The sequence below is a fragment of the Tachyglossus aculeatus genome, chromosome 17 (assembly GCF_015852505.1).
Source record: "Tachyglossus aculeatus isolate mTacAcu1 chromosome 17, mTacAcu1.pri, whole genome shotgun sequence".
NCBI classification, from domain to species: domain Eukaryota; kingdom Metazoa; phylum Chordata; class Mammalia; order Monotremata; family Tachyglossidae; genus Tachyglossus; species Tachyglossus aculeatus.
In genome coordinates this window covers 43,983,698-44,000,269 of record NC_052082.1, presented here as the reverse complement: position 1 = coordinate 44,000,269, position 16,572 = coordinate 43,983,698, and the positions used below count along the sequence as shown (strand labels likewise).

The 16,572-nt window shown below is 44.9% G+C and overlaps 1 protein-coding gene across 7 annotated transcripts in view; it reads right to left on the bottom strand.

The window, feature by feature from the left end:
• BCAS3 (BCAS3 microtubule associated cell migration factor) overlaps positions 1-16,572 on the bottom strand; it is a 718,088-nt gene that overhangs the window by 652,029 nt on the left and 49,487 nt on the right. The gene's annotated exons all lie outside the window — the stretch shown is intronic.

Sequence of the window (16,572 nt, the reverse complement as noted above, 5' to 3'; positions counted from 1 at the left end):
AGTGCTTACTATGTGTCAAGCACCGTTCTAAGCACTAGGGTAGATACAAGCTAATCAGGTTGGATATAGTCCCTGTCCCACATGGGGCTCACAGTTCCTGATCCCTATTTTCCAGATGAGGTAACTGAGGCCCAGAGAAGTGAAGTGACTTGTCCAAGGTCACACAGCAGACAAGTGGCAGAGGCAGGATTGGAACCCATCTCCTTCTGACCCCCAGGCTTCTGCTCAAACCACTAGGCCAGGCAGCTTCTAAATGACAAGGAGGAGGACTCCAATGCCTTGCTCCCCTGAGAAGCTGCCGCTCCTCCCAACCCCAGCTCAGAAGCAGAGGATCCTGTTGTCAAAATGTCCCATGTGACCCACGCGGAAGTGCGGTTCAGGGGGACGGGGAGTCCAAGTACCATTTCCTGGAAACGGTAGATGGGAAACAACTACTGTTCTATGGATCCCTTGCGCTATTTTCAAACCAGGTGAATTGAGTTGCATTTCTCAGGCACACCGCATTAAAATAGCACGGGTAGCTATCACCTGACTCCTATCTGCAGCAGCATGAACAAGAAAGCAGACCCCATGGGCAGGCGCCCAATAACTTGTGCATTCCCCCAACGTCATGCATACACACCCACACCATCGGGCAAGATATTTTCAACTCTTTGAAACTTCCCTCTGTAGGCACCTCCGGTCATTCTGAGAAATGTAAGCCGCTTCATTTTTCAGGAACAAAACCTCCTTTGATGATAGAACTGAATCTTTCATTAAAGAGTCACTGGATTAAAGTGTGCTGGTGTACTACGTGTGAAAACAACTCCTCTTCAAAGGTAGGAGTTCAGGCTAACACTCAGCTTCATGGCGATAGATGTCTTGAACAGATTAGAGTGGAATTAGTTAACCGAAAACTTTCCAAGCATACAGTAAATGGCACTGCAGTTCTCAATGCATTTTCATAAGTGCCTGGTGTTAGACGTAATGTCAGACTAAGGAAAATGGCCAGAGTAATGAGACTAGTTCCAAATAACCAAAAACTTAAAACAGATGTAATGAGGCTAAACATTCAAACAGCAGCAGGCTGGCAGTCTATATTTTGGAAGAGGCAGCCAAACAAGTAGTTTACAATGCCCAAAATGCACACATTTGAAAACGAAATCCTTAGAAATCTATCGACAGTCAACCAGAATTCCGAACTACTGTTCTTCCTGTAAAATGTTTGCAGGAGTTTCCAGTCGTGGTTATTTTTGGTTCCCAAAAGCATAATATTTGTGCCTCATTAAGTACCAGAAACATCACGTTGTTTATTAAACTTACAACAATTAATATTCTGGACACAAAAACACAGCCCCATGTAGCACTCTGTGATGAACAGGATGTAGTTTTTACCACAATTGTCAGAGTTAGTTCTAAAAATAATAGCACCGCCTCTCACTGCTCATGTGACAAAAAAAAGGAAAAATACTTATGAGACTTCTTGCTCCCTAAACTCCATGGCAAAGCTGAAGATATGCTTCTAATAAAATAATGAACATGGTACAGATCACCTCTCTGTACCAGAAGCAACACAGTCTATTGGAAAGAACCCGGGCCTGGGAGTTGGGGGACTTGGGTACTAATCCTGCCTCCGCCACTTGTTTGCTGTGTGACTTTGGGCAAGTCACTTAACTTCTCTGGGTCTTAGTTCCCTCATCTGCAAAACGGGGATTCGATACCTATTTCCCTCCTATTCAGACTGTGAGCCCCATGTGGGACCTCAGTATCGTGTTGGCACATACTAAGTGGTTACCAAAAACCACAATTATTATTTACATTTCAAAAAACTTCCTGAAATGGCCTATCCCTGTCATTTTACATCGACATATTTCAAACAGTGCATCACTTAAGCAATCCAGTTCTACTACTGATGCACTAATCGCTGCCTCTGCTTACTTCGGTTATTAAATGTTAGTGGCTAGCAGGATAAAAGAGGAGCAGATTATTTACTGCACTACACTAATATGTTTAATTGTGGCTAAAAACTGAATACCTTTTATGTAAACAAGAAAATGAAAAACAAATTTTCAAAAGTTGCTGGGCTTAAATGTGCCTGGATGCCCTTAAGGCCGTATTAACACACTCATAGTATACATTGCCCATGGGCAGGGAGAAATGTATACATCTGTTATGCTTTTCCAAACACACTGGTCCCATTGGATAGTCAATAATATCAATCAATCAATCAATCAATCGTATTTATTGAGCGCTTACTATGTGCAGAGCACTGTACTAAGCGCTTGGGAAGTACAAATTGGCATCACATAGAGACAGTCCCTACCCAACAGTGGGCTCACAGTCTAAAAGGGGGAGACAGAGAACAGAACCAAATATACCAACAAAATAAAATAAGTAGGATAGAAATGTACAAGTAAAATAAATAAATAAATAAATAGAGTAATAAATATGTACAACCATATATACATAATAATAATAATAGTAATAATTGTGGTATTTGTTATGGGCTTAGTACATGCCAGACACTGCACTAAGAGCTGGGATGGATACAAGCAAATTGGGTTGGACACAGTCCCTGTCCTATGTGGGGCTCACAGACTCAATCCCCATTATACATATGAGGTGACTGAGGTACAGAGAATAATAATAATAATAATGGCATTTATTAAGTGCTTACTATGTGCAAAGCACTGTTCTAAGCACTGGGGTAGATACAAGGTAATCAAGTTGTCCCATGTGGGGCTCACAGACTTAATCCCCATTTTACAGACGAGGTAACTGAGGCACAGAGAAGCTAAATGACTTGCCCAAAGTCACACAGCTGCCAAGTGGCGGAGGCGGGATTTGAACCCATGACCTCTGACTCCAAAGCCCGTGCTCTTTCCACTGAGCCATGCTGCTTAGTGAAGTGACTCGCCCAGGGTCACAGAGCAGACACGTGACAGAGCCGGGATTAGAACCCATGACCTTCTGACTTTTAGACTGTGAGCCCACTGTTGGGTAGGGACTGTCTCTAAATGTTGCCAATTTGTACTTCCCAAGCGCTTAGTACAGTGCTCTGCACACAGTAAGCGCTCAATAAATACGATTGATGATGATGATGACTTGCAGGCCTGTGCTCTATCTGCTACGCCATGTCCTTACTAATACTACAACAAAAACAACGACAACAACTTTGAGGAGTGGGAAGGAGTGTTGCTTCTCTCTATCCTTTCTCTTCAAAAGAGTTAGCCGCTCACTCATATTTATTGAGCGCTTACTGGGTGCAGAGCAGTGTACTAAGCGCTTGGAAGAGTACAAAGGGGATCCACTTGCTTCGGACAGAAGCTTCAGGTGAATCCCATTAGACTGTAAGTTCTTTGAAGGCAGGGTCTGTGTCTTTTGCTGCCCAGCCCGCACCCTCCGCTCCTCCACCACTAATCTCCTCACTGTACCTCGCTCTCGCCTGTCCCGCCATCGACCCCCGGCCCACGTCATCCCCCGGGCCTGGAATGCCCTCCCTCTGCCCATCCGCCAAGCTAGCTCTCTTCCTCCCTTCAAGGCCCTGCTGAGAGCTCACCTCCTCCAGGAGGCCTTCCCAGACTGAGCCCCTTCTTTCCTCTCCCCCTCGTCCCCCTCTCCATCCCCCCGTCTTACCTCCTTCCCTTCCCCACAGCACCTGTATATATGTATATATGGTTGTACATATTTATTACTCTATTTATTTATTTATTTATTTTACTTGTACATTTCTATCCTACTTATTTTATTTTGTTGGTATGTTTGGTTTTGTTCTCTGTCTCCCCCTTTTAGACTGTGAGCCCACTGTTGGGTAGGGACTGTCTCTATGTGATGCCAATTTGTACTTCCCAAGCGCTTAGTACAGTGCTCTGCACATAGTAAGCGCTCAATAAATACGATTGATTGATTGATTGATTGATTTTGCTTTGGCGGTACTCTCCCAAAACCTTAGTTCAGCACTCTGCACGGAGGAATTCGGTGCTCAATTCAGATCAGGGATTGGTCGATGGGTGGAGCGTCTCTTCAGGGGACAGGAGCTGTCTATCTATCCTGTCACGTCCTGTACCTCCCTAATAGACACCTGCCGAACAGATGTTGCAGCAGGGGGAAGAAAGTTGCAGCAGCTGTGCGGATGGCAAAGGTCACCGGGCATGCCTCTCAATCCCAGCCTGCCCCTGCCCACACTCTCCAAAGCCTGTCAATCGCATTTACTGAGTGCTTACTGTGTGGAGAGGGCTATACTAAGCGCTTCTACTAATTACAATATAACAGATAAATTCTCTGCCCACAACGAGCTTAAAGTCTAGAGGGTGTCCAAAGCCACCCCGAGTCCTCTGCTGCTCCCCGTATTTTCCGCAGCCCCGTAAAGACTGAGGTGATGATGATGATTATGGTATTCGTTAAGTGCTTACTATGTGACAAGCAGTGTTCTAAGTGCTGGGGGAGATACAATCAATCAATCAATCATATTTATTGAGCGCTTACTGTGTGCAGAGCAGTGTACTAAGCGCTTGATTACAAGGTAATCAGGTTGTCCCATGTGGGGCTCACAGTCTTAATCCCCTTTTACCTCATCTGTAAAATGGGGAGTAAGACTGTGAGCCCCTTGTGGGATAGGGACTGCGTCCAATCCGATTATCTTGTATTATTCATGCACTCACTAATTTAATTGTACTTATTGAGCACTTACTGTGTGCAAAAGCACTGTATTACACTGTATCTACCCCAGCACTTAGTACAGTGCCTGGTGTACAGTAAGCACCAAAGACCACAATGATTATAATTCTCTTCATCTAAGGTGCTTCCCTTAGATGAACAGCTAATAATGAAATGAAACAGTAAGATTTAGACAAAATATTGAAGTTGCAATCCTTGTACTATTCCACCAAAGAACTAATTCAGCTCATCATGCTACCCTGAAAGCATGCCTGGTCCTCAACTTGTGTCCCACCCATTTCAGGCAAAATAAAAAGTCTTTACATTAACTCTGCTGATTCCACCTTCGCTGGAGAAAAACCACACGTTTGTCTTGGCATGCCAAGAATACCATGAAGATTTTCATTTACTACAAGTGATACTGTTTACTTGTTTTGCTATCTGTCTCCCCCGTCCACTCTGAAAGCCCCTTGTGGGCAGGGATTGTCTCTATTGCTGTACTGTAATTTCCAAGCGCTTAGTCCTGTGTTCTGCACACAGTAAGCACTCAGTAAATATGAAACAGCATGGCTCAGTGGAAAGAGCATGGGCTTTGGAGTCAGAGGTCATGGGTTCAAATCCCAGCTCTGCCAATTGTCAGCTGTGTGGCTTTGGGCAAGTCATTTAACTTCTCTGTGCTTCAGTTCCCTCACCTGTAAAATGGGGATTAAGACTGTAAGCCCCCCGTGGGACAACCTGATCACCTTGTAACCTCCCCAGCGCTTAGAACAGTGCTTTGCACATAGTAAGTGCTTAATAATTGCCATTACTATTATTATTATTGAATGACATAATACACCCAAGAGCTTGCGCTGATACAGAAAAATATTTTGAAATCTGCATCTGTCACATTCCCTATAATCATTTTCAAATAAATATGTGTCCCCAGGAGGGTCCTATTTTTGGCTCCTCCGCGCTTGTAGCAAATAAAAAGGGGAAAAAAAGGTCGGCACTAATCATAGTATTCCCTTCCCAACCTTCACGAATTCTTCAGACGGAGCTTTGGAATTCCCCCCTTCATCAGCCTTTATTTGTGTATTCTCTTTAAGAGACAGAAGAGAAAGAGTCTAGTACAATTTATAGATGTTCAACAATTTCCTAACAGAGAATGCTTGATCCAGCGGGATTTTTAGATCCAGAAGAAGTAACAAACTCCTTGCTTCTCTTCAGGATAAAATGGGTGGAATGACCCTTAGATGGTTTTGCCATGTTCAATATGTGAGGATTAAAATAGGGGCAGGGCTTAACCCAACGCAACAACTGAAAAAATGAGGTTTGAGGTCACCTATGTCTCCATGCGGGCTTCCCTGCTGCTGCTGTTTTTCACTAAGCTCCAGCTGAGAAGATTGTTCACTGGTAAGTTTCAGAAACTAAATTAGTCTCAAATTGAGAAACCAATTTGGAAACTGACAATGGACAAAGGACCAAAATAGTGCTTCAAATCATCACCATCTTCATCGGTATTTACTGAGAGCTATGCGCAGAGCATTGAGAAGCAGTATAGTGTAGTGGATAGAGTTTGGACCTGAGAGCCAGAAGGACCTGGGTTCTAATCCCGGCTCTGCCACTTGTCAGCTGTGTGATCTTGGGCAAATCATTTCACTTCTCAGGGCCTCAGTTATCCCATCTGGAAAATGGGGATTTAGACTGTGAGCCCCACGTGGGACAGGGACTGCGTCCAAGCTGGGAACCGGCCCCAGCTCTTAGGACAGTGCTTGGCACATAGTAAGCACTTAATCAATCAATCAATCAATCAATCGTATTTATTGAGCGCTTACTATGTGCAGAGCACTGTACTAAGCGCTTGGGAAGTACAAATTGGCAGCATAAGTATTGGCAACTTAACAAATACTGTCATTATTATCATTACTGGGAGAGCCCAAAGGCTCATTTGAAAGCTCTTTCTCAAAGCAGGGAGGGCAAGTTAAGATGACAGGATCTTCCGGGGCCTCTGGAGAATCTGAGAGAGCCAAAACTTTACTTCTACACCAAAGACGATAACTGTCACGCTGTGAAGCTGATGCCCACTTTGGTCAATCTGGAAATGGAAGCAAAGAGGGAGGAAGAGTCCCTAAGAGCTCTGCGTAGTTCTTGGCCTTTGTTCATGCTGTTGTTTTAATTTCTGATGACAGGTTTTTGTTGTTTGGGGCATAAACCGGATGTACCAGTTTAGGCCACAATAAGGAGAACAAAGAATGATTTGTTCACACTGTAGGGAAAAAATATCTTCTAACCAGAGAAAATGGCTTTCGTATGGTGAAAATATGCAAATGACATACGAACCAAGAAAAAGAGCAAAAAAATGTGAAGTTGAAACCTCACTGCCCGAATCGCAAGCCTCAAGCAGGGTAATAACGAAGCTCAGAGTAAGCAGAACAGGAAGCTGATCAAAATGGGGAAATTTCTGAGGTCGTTTCCACAGTCCAGGAGAGTGACACTATCCCCAAACTCAATCTGCTATGTAAATCATCACGAGGTTTTGGGTCTTCACCAATTTGCTCTATCAAAGCAACGTCGAATTGCTCCGAACTTCCCTCGAGGAAAATAAGAGCCTTGTTTTCATGTTTTCAACTTTAGTTTCTGATAGTTAATACGTCGAAGGCCAGATAAAAATTAACAGGATATCATGCTGCAGAATTAGGGTTCAATCTCGGACTGAATAACTCACTGGCCGAGTTGTCTGCCGTTGATTTTCTAGCACTTAGGGCGACTTGTTTTTCCTCGATTGGGATGCCTGAATGATGTGTACGTAATAATAATGATGGTATCTGTTAAGCGCTTTCTATGTGCCGAACACTGCTCTAAGCAAATCACTGTCACTTCAGAGAAAGCAAGGCTGACTCAAAATAAATACCAACTATAATTTATCTGCTGTGTGAGCTTGGGCAAGTCACTTAACTTCTCTGGGCCTCAGTAACCTCAGCTGTAAAATGGGGATTGAGACGTGAGCCCCAAGAGGGACAACCTGATTATCTTATATCTTCTCCAGAGCTTAGAACAGTGCTGGCACATAGTAAGCGCTTAACAAATGCCATAGTTATTATTATTATTACATAAAAAGGCCATTATTAGAGCAACCCTGATTCATGGCAGATGATGTCATCATTCCCATCTGAATATCCACTATTTTTGTAGCCGTAGAGATAATAAAGGCCCAAGATTGCACTCGCCATTGGAAATCTGGGGCAACAGCAGTGAAAGAGTTACAGGCTCTCTACACAGAAGAGTGTACCTTCTTGCACTTAGAACAGTGCTTGGCACATAGTAAGTGCTTAACAAATACCACAATTATTCTAATCTATCTACCTCCACATTTAGCATTTTAAAAATAAGCACTTAAAAACCCTAATTAAACTGCAAGGGCTGAGTGGACACCAGCTTTAGTCCCACTTTAACATTAACACCTTCAGTAAGGAAGAAAGAGCAGAAAGGTTTGACACATTCGATAGTAAGATACGGAAGGAACAGCACTCAGTTAGTATTTTCTATTAAACAGGCAATTTCCAGGCCAATCAGAATAAGGCTCAGAATGTGACACACAGAAGATAAAGAGCTGAATTTTTAAAGTAAAGCGATTTTCAATGATCCCGATAAACTGAGGCAAAAAAATACCATTTCCTGGTTTGCTTTTTTAAAAATTGAACAGGCAGAAATGTGGCATCAAGATTTTCTTCACCAGATGTGCACTGTTTTATTAATGCACGTTAATGTCTTTCTTTAATATTAATGTCTGTCTCCCCCTCTAGACTGTAAGCTCATCACGGGCAGGGAACATGTCTCCTAACTCTGTTGCATCATGTTCTTCCAAGCGCTTAGTACAGTGCTCTGCACATACTGGAAGACAGAAGAAAGGCTAGAGAAAGGCTTAGAGGCAGGGAAACCGGTGAAGAGGCTGATGCAGTAGGCAAGCCAGAGCCCGGGCTTTGGCGTCAGAGGTCATGGGTTCAAATCCCAGCCCTGCCAATTGTCAGCTGTGTGACTTTGGGCAAGTCACTTAACTTCTCTGCACCTCAGCTACCTCATCTGTAAAATGGGGATTAAGACTGTGAGCCCCACGTGGGACAACCTGATTCATTCATTCATTCAATCGTATTTATTGAGCGCTTACTGTGTGCAGAGCACTGTACTAAGCGCTTGGGAAGTACAAGTTGGCAACATATAGAGACGGTCCCTACCCAACAGCGGGCTCACAGTCTAGAGGGGGGAGACAGACAACAAAACAAAACATTTGAACAGGTGTCAAGTCATCAGAATAAACAGAAGTAAAGCTAGCACATCATTAACAAAATAAAATAAATAGAATAGTAAATATGTACAAGTAAAAATAAATGGAGTAATAAATCTGTACAAACATATATACAGGTGCTGTGGGGAGGGGAAGGAGGTAGGGCGAGGGGAGGGGGAGGGGGAGGGGGAGGGGAAGGAGGGGGCTCAGTCTGGGAAGGCCTCCTGGAGGAGGTGAGTTCTTAGTAGGGCTCTGAAGGGAGGAAGAGAGCTAGCCTGGCGGATGTGTGGAGGGAGGGCATTCCAGGCCAGGGGAAGGACGTGGGCCGGGGGTCGGTGGCGGGACAGGCGAGAATGAGGCACAGTGAGGAGGTCAGCAGCAGAGGAGCAGAGGGTGCGGGCTGGGCTGGAGAAGGAAAGAAGGGAGGTGAGGTAGGAGGGGGCGAGGGGATGGACAGCCTTGAAGCCGAGAGTGAGGAGTTTTTGACTGATGCGTAGGTTGACTGGCAGCCACTGGAGATTTTTGAGGAGGGGAGTAACATGCCCAAAGCGTTTCTGCACAAAAATTGATCCAGGCAGCGGCGTGAAGTATAGACTGAAGTGGGGAGAGACAGGAGGATGGGAGGTCAGAGAGGAGGCTGATGCAGAAATCCAGTTGGGATAGGATGAGAGATTGAACCACCAGGGTAGCGGTTTGGATGGAGAGGAAAGGGCAGATCTTGGCGATGTTGTGGAGGTGAGACCGGCACGTTTTGGTGACAGATTGGATGTGAGGGGTGAACGAGAGAGCAGTCGAGGTTGACACCAAGGTCGTGGGCTTGTGAGACTGGAAGGATGGTAGTGCTGTCTACAGTGATGGGAAAGACAGGGAGAGGGCAGGGTTTGGGAGGGAAGATAAGGAGTTCAGTCTTGGACTTATTGAGTTTTAGATGGTGGGCAGACATCCAGATGGAGATGTCCTGAAGGCAGGAGGAGACATGAGCCTGAAGGGAGGGAGAGAGAGCAGGGGCAGAGATGTAGATTTGGGTGTCATCAGTGTAGAGATGAAGCTCCCCAGTGCTTAGAACAGTGCTTTGCACATAGTAAGTGCTTAATAAATGTCATTATTATGATTATTATATGATGAGCATCAGGATAAGGGTAGAAGCTGTCTGGAAGGAGAAGGGAAGGATCCAAGAAGTGTCGTGGCAGGGAACACCAGTCAGAGTTGGTAACAAGGTGAGGATGTGGAGACTTGGATTAAACTAATTTTGTGGGCTTCAGAGGAAGGGAGAACAGAGCTGTTGTCAACTGTGATAGGAAAGTTAGGTTGAGGAGTACATTGCGGGGGAGATGAGTTCAGTTACTGAACTTAAGATGTCACCAATGTGGCGATATCCTGTAGGTAAAAGTAGTGTGCAGAGAAGATGAAAAATCAGGGGAAGCAAGATAAATTTGGGAGCCATCGGCCTATGGGTGGGAACAGAGGAGCTCCCCAAGGGAATGAATGCAAAATAAAAGGAGTAGGGGACCCAAGACAGACCCTTAAGGAACACCCACAGTTCCACAGCAAGAGGCAAAAGAGGAACCGGGGAAAAAGTCTAAGGAGAGGCCAGAGAAGCAGGCAGACAATCAGGATTAAACTGTGTTAGCAAAGCCAAATCTGGATAGGGTTTCCAGAAGAAAGTGCAATCAACAGTGTTCAAAGCAGCTGAGAAGTCCAGAAGAATTAAGCTAGAGTTGGTGAGGAGGAGGTTGTTTGGTCTTTGATAACCTTGGGGAGTGCAGTCTCAGATTAGTGAAAGCGTCAGAAATCAAACTGCAAGTTAAGTGGAAGGCCCAAGTCACACAGCCGACAAGCAGCAGAGCCGGGATCAGAACCCTCATCCTTGGACTCTCAAGCCCGTGCTCTTGCCACTGAACCACGCTGCTTCCCACTGACTGACTGAGGCCCTCTGACTTGGAGGCCTGTGATCTTTCCACTATTCCATACCGCTTCTCTACTTATTAGCGAATGGATGAATTTCTTGTGGCCTTCCCTGGGAGGCACAGTGGTTGTACTCTCCTCATTTTGGAACTGAGAAAAAAAGACAAAAAGGCTAAAAGACTTCCGCACGGTCGCCTCCATCCAGCCTCTGACAAATAACCTTTCCAATACTCTAAACCAGCACTGTGAATTTAAATGAGCTCTCCCACCTTCTCTTTTCTGGTCTTGGCTCAGATTTATGGATCATTTGTGGTTTTCTGCCCCTGTAATGGGTCGATCGTCTGAGATCCAGGGACGCTCCCATTTATTAAGAACTGTGATTTCGATTTTATAAGATTACGTCGCAAGAGGAGGAGAAAGAGGAGAGGGGTGGAAGGGGAGAAAGAAGGAGAAAGAAACAGAGGCCTATTCCTACCCCAAAGGCACAGGATTCTGTTGGGTGTCACTATCTCTCCAGTGTCTTTGGTGGACTACAAAAGGAGAAAAGAAGGAAAAAAAAGCCACACACACAAACCACAAAAACCACACAAAATGCATTTTTGTGAAGACTAACAACTTAAAGAAGAGATACTTGCAAACCACATAAAGGAGATCCCATCCCATTCTGCTTTTTGGTCTTGACAGTAGACTCAAAATACAAGACTTGAGGCGAAGGGGAAGTGAATCTCAAGAACAATACGAAACCGCAGAACGCAATTACTGAATGAAACTTGTAATCAGGTTTTTATACTTCCAGATTTCTGCCCACTTAGAGGAGCATTTTTATGACTGTTTGAACCTTCCCCTCGATCCCTGGACTCCCTGATTTTTCAGAAAGGAGATCAAAGAAAAGAAGTCTGAACGGGCCACGTTCCTTTTGTTACGCCACACAGCTTTAGACCTTACACTTCGAAACCTCAGCCATTACTTCAGTGCCCAGCGGTTCAGACATCATTCCAGCCCTTTGAAGCAGATCTAATGGTATCTTCCATTTGCCAGTAACACTTCTGTAGTCAAAGATCTTACTCCGAGGGGATGCTAATGTAAAACCACTCAGACCCACACCCCGCTGGAGGCAGACTGGAAAAGGTGTTTAGATGTCAATGTAACACCATTACAGAGAGTGTCAGCTCAGAGGCTGTCATAAACACTTCATAATCACTCAGACACACAAACCGGGGCCTGCCTTTAGCACATTACTTTATTAAGTGCTGAATAGGTGTTCGATTCAATGGAGAGAGAAAGCACAATGCCACAGATAATACAGAGATTGGAAGGCGTGTAGCTTTTTCATCTGTCAAAGAAGTGGCTTTTATTATTATTTCATTTGTCCCATCACGTTATAACCCTCCAGGAGCCTCTGAAGTGGGTCAGCGATGCATTAGACAGTTAAGAAAAGGAAGGAGACGCAGTTGATTTACGCAGCAGTTTTGGTCCTGGAGTAGAGGGAGGTTTTTCCGAAAAGCATTAGAAATTGGAGGTAGAAGGTCACTACTGTGCATTTGGTCAAATCACATAGTTTGCGGTCAATATAAATGCATTCTTTCCCTAACCTAGAGAGCAGAAAGGCTTCCTTTTTTTTTTTTTTTGAATTACTACTGATAAATTCACAACTGTGCCACTTTAGGATGGGAAATGATCAGAACTCCGAAGTGCAACCAGGTCATGTCGGGGTAAAGCTCAAATGGGAAATTGCCAAGGAAAGCACTGAGGACAAGTCAATACACAACACTTCTTTCTCGGAATGTTGCACCGGGTGTTTGCTGAAGTGCTGGGACTTGGAGCTAGAAAACCGATCGAATCTTTTTACGACTTTGGAATTGCTCCTATTATTGAGGTCCTGGGTGACCTAGGTTGCTGTTGTTGTCGAGTCGTGTCCGACCCATACAGACACCATGGACGCATCTCTTCCGGAACGCCTCACCTCCATCTGCAATCGTTCTGGTAGTGGATCCACAGAGTTTTCTTGGTAAAAATATGGAAGCGGTTTACCACTGCTTCCTTCCGCGCAGTAAACCTGAGTCTCCGCCCTCGACTCTCTCCCGGGCCGCTGCTGTCCAGCACAGGGGAGTTTTGACTTGTGGCAGATGGCCTTCCATTCGCTAGCCACTGCCCAAGCTAGGAATAGAATGGGCATGCCTCTGCTCGGCTCTCCCCCCCATAGTCGCGACTGGTAGAGGAATGGAAACTCTCCAGGTGTGACTCTGAAAGGTGAGGCGACCTATAAATGGAAATCGTCTCACCCAGACTAGATAATAAATCTTTGCAATCTAAATGTGGAAAGGGAGTTTCTATCAATCAATCAACGGAATTTTTTTAAGGCATTTATTAAGTGCTTACTATGTGCCAGGGCTGGGGTGGTTACAAGCAAATCGGGTTGGACACAGTCCCTGTCCCACATAGGGCTCACAGTCTCAATCCCCATTTTACAGATGAGGTAACAAGCACAGAGAAGTGAAGTGGCTTTCCCAAGGACACACAGCAGACAAATGGCGGGGCCAGGATTAGAACCCATGACCTTCTGCCTCCCGAGCTTACGCTCTATCCACTAGGCCACTGCTGCTCGATAGATTCTTTGCCCACAGTGAACTTAGGGTCTAAAGGGATCAAGGACCTTTTTATGTTTTAGGAAAATGTGATAACCACTGCACCGTGGAAAATTCCTATCTTTCATGACCTGTTTTTTTTCTTCCCAGTGAGGGACTCCCGGAATTAGGTGGATTAATAACAATCAACTGTCACTGGGAAACTGGGGTGTTACGGTAGGAGAAAATTACAATAGAAATGATCCAAATTGACTAACATCTCTGCCTGTCAAAAAAAATATTTTAAGGTGGCCTAACAATGAACAAACTTAAGTGTCAGGTACTACTGAGTTCAGTTTTATTCTTACACAGGCTCAGGAAACCTAGGGGGTTTCCTCAGGTTCATCTCCCCAGCAATAAAATTCAGACACCTTCTACCAGGGTAGAGAAACAGTTATGTCGTATTTGAATATATGCTGAATTAAAAATGCACTCTACTGAATTGTTGTTGCTAAATAAAGGAGTTTTTTACGCTTTTTCCTTAACGATATTTTCTCTCTGTTGGGGCTCTCGATTTGGGACCTTATCCTGCACACCCTTACCATGCCTCAAAAACGCATCCCAAGTCCTGAATGATGGTCACGGCATTGCCCTGAATTGGTCCCTTTATTCATCTCCTCTCCCAGCCGCATCACAGTTATGTCCTTATCTCTAATTTTATTTATTTACTTCTATTAATGTCTGTCTCCCCCCCCCCAGACCGGAAGCTCGTTTATTTATTATTTAAATGTGTCTGTTTATTGTTATGTAGTCAGAAGTACAGTGCTCTGCACACAGTAAGCGCTCAATAAATACGACAGAATGAAAGAATGAGTGACCGTGGCTATTAAGTCATCTCTACACTCAGTTCTGCCAGAACGCTTGTTTTCATTAGGCATTTTGGCTAGAACATGGTGAGTGCTCACCCTCCAGGATGATGTAGCATCGGAAGAAATGACTGGGTACTCGCAGGTGGCATCAGACAGGGGATTAGTTCTACAATGCTAGTTTTCCTTTCCACGGCCCTTCTTGTTCTTCACCAGGATTTTCCAGAGAGTCACGTCCAGGTATGCGAAAGAGATTACAAGATCACTTGTGCTTTTCATTTTAATTTTTGTACTTATCAAGCGCTTACTGTGCTCAAAGCACTATACTAAGCACTTGGAGGGTATAAAATAACAATAAGCAGTCATATTCCCCGCCCACAGTGAGCTTACAATCTATGGGAGGAGACAGACATTAATAGAAATAAATTACAGACATGTGCATATGTTCTGTGGCGGTCTACAGGTGGAGAGTTTCAAGCCACGCAAATGGCCACCGTGCCTAACGCTAGGAGAGGAGTGGAGTAGGAGACCCCTGAGAAGGAAGAAAAGAGCGGCAGTCGTATGCTCCCGAGGTTGGATTACATTGCTTTCGCTACTAGGCCTTTGTTCTGCTCTGAACGCGTTCCATGTGCAGAACTGAAGCTTGCAAAATGCTATTCCATTTCTGGATTCCTTGAATGGACTTCCGTGCCAGTTTGTGGCAAGAGATCTTTTTAGCTGTGAGACTAGAAGAACCCATCTCGCTGACCCAAAACAAGACCCCACATCATAATACTAAAATCTTATCTCTAACCAAATAAACGACTACAAAGTCGGCTAACTACTGGAGACCAACCCGAGCCAAGGAAATGGAGCTGCTATTTCGCCTACCAAAAGAGGAGATGGGCAGGTATTGAGGTTTTTCTCAGAACGGGTGGGTAAGTGATACCATATGGACGAGCACTTCACTTTGTGGTCAAAAATCTTTCCCTCCCAAGAAGGGAGGCTGGTGAAGGGAAGGGTTTCTAAGATACTTCCAATTCCCTTCATTATTCCTACCCCTTCTATCTCCCCACCTAAGATCCCATATGAGAAGCAGTGTGACTTAGTGGAGAAAGCACGAGCCTGGGAGTCAGGACCTGGGTTCTAATTCCGGCCCCGCCGTTTGTGTGCTGTGTGACCTGGGCAAGTCACTTCACTTCTCTGAACCTCAGTTATCGCATCTGTAAAATGGGGATTAAGACTGGGAGCCCCTCATGGGACGTAGACTGAGTCCAACCTGATTAGCTTGTATCAACCTGGTGGTTAGTACAGTGCCTGGTACATAGTAAGTGCTTAACAATGACCATTTTATCATTATTATTATTAACATTATTAAAGCTGTGTTTTCCTATCAGTGGGCCAAACCAAGATAAGACAAAACAAACCAAGACAGAGGGCCACTTCCCAGCAGCTCAGAGTCCCCAAAGACAGAAACAAAAATTTACCCAGTGATCATTACCCCAGTATGTCCAAATTCCCCAAGGTCCAAGCGGATCCACTCTCAGATCTTGCAAAACTCAAATGGGAAACTTATGCTTTAGTAAGCGCATCAGTCAGCCGACCGAATTTAGTGAGCACTTACTGCGTGCTGAGCACTGTACTAAGCACTTGGGAGAATACAATATAACTGACATTCCCTGCATACAGTGAGCTTACACTCTAGAAGACTAGAGGGGGGTGACTGCCAAGGGATTCCAAATTACAGATCCAAGTGTGGGAGATGATACAGAAAGGGGAGAGGGTTGGGGAAATGAAGGCTTAGTCCAGGAAGGCTTCATGAAGCAGATGTGATTTTAGTCAGGCCTTGAATAATTATGGTATTTGTTAAGGGCTTACTATGCGCCAGACACTGTACTAAGCACTGGGGTGGATACAAGCAAATCAGGTTGGACACAGTCCCTGTCCCACGTGGGGCTCACGGTCTTGATCCCCATTTTGCAGATGAGGTAACTGAGGAACAGAGAAGTTAAGCGACTTGCCCAAGGTCACACAGGAGACCAGAGACAGAGCCAGGATGAGAACCTGTGACCTTCTAATTCCCAGGCCTGTGCTCTAGCCATTACGCCATGCTGCTCCTCCAATCAATCAATCAATCGTATTTATTGAGTGCTTACTGTGTGCAGAGCACTGTACTAAGCGCTTGGGAAGTACAAGTTGGCAACACATAGAGACGGTCCCTACCCAACAGTGGGAGGGGATGGGGAGAGAGTGGTGGTCAGTGGTAATATGAAGGGGAAGGGCTCTGGGCCACAGGAAGGATATGAGCCAGGGGGTCGGCAGCAAGGTAAAAAGTCGAGATAAAAAGCCCACCGCAGGG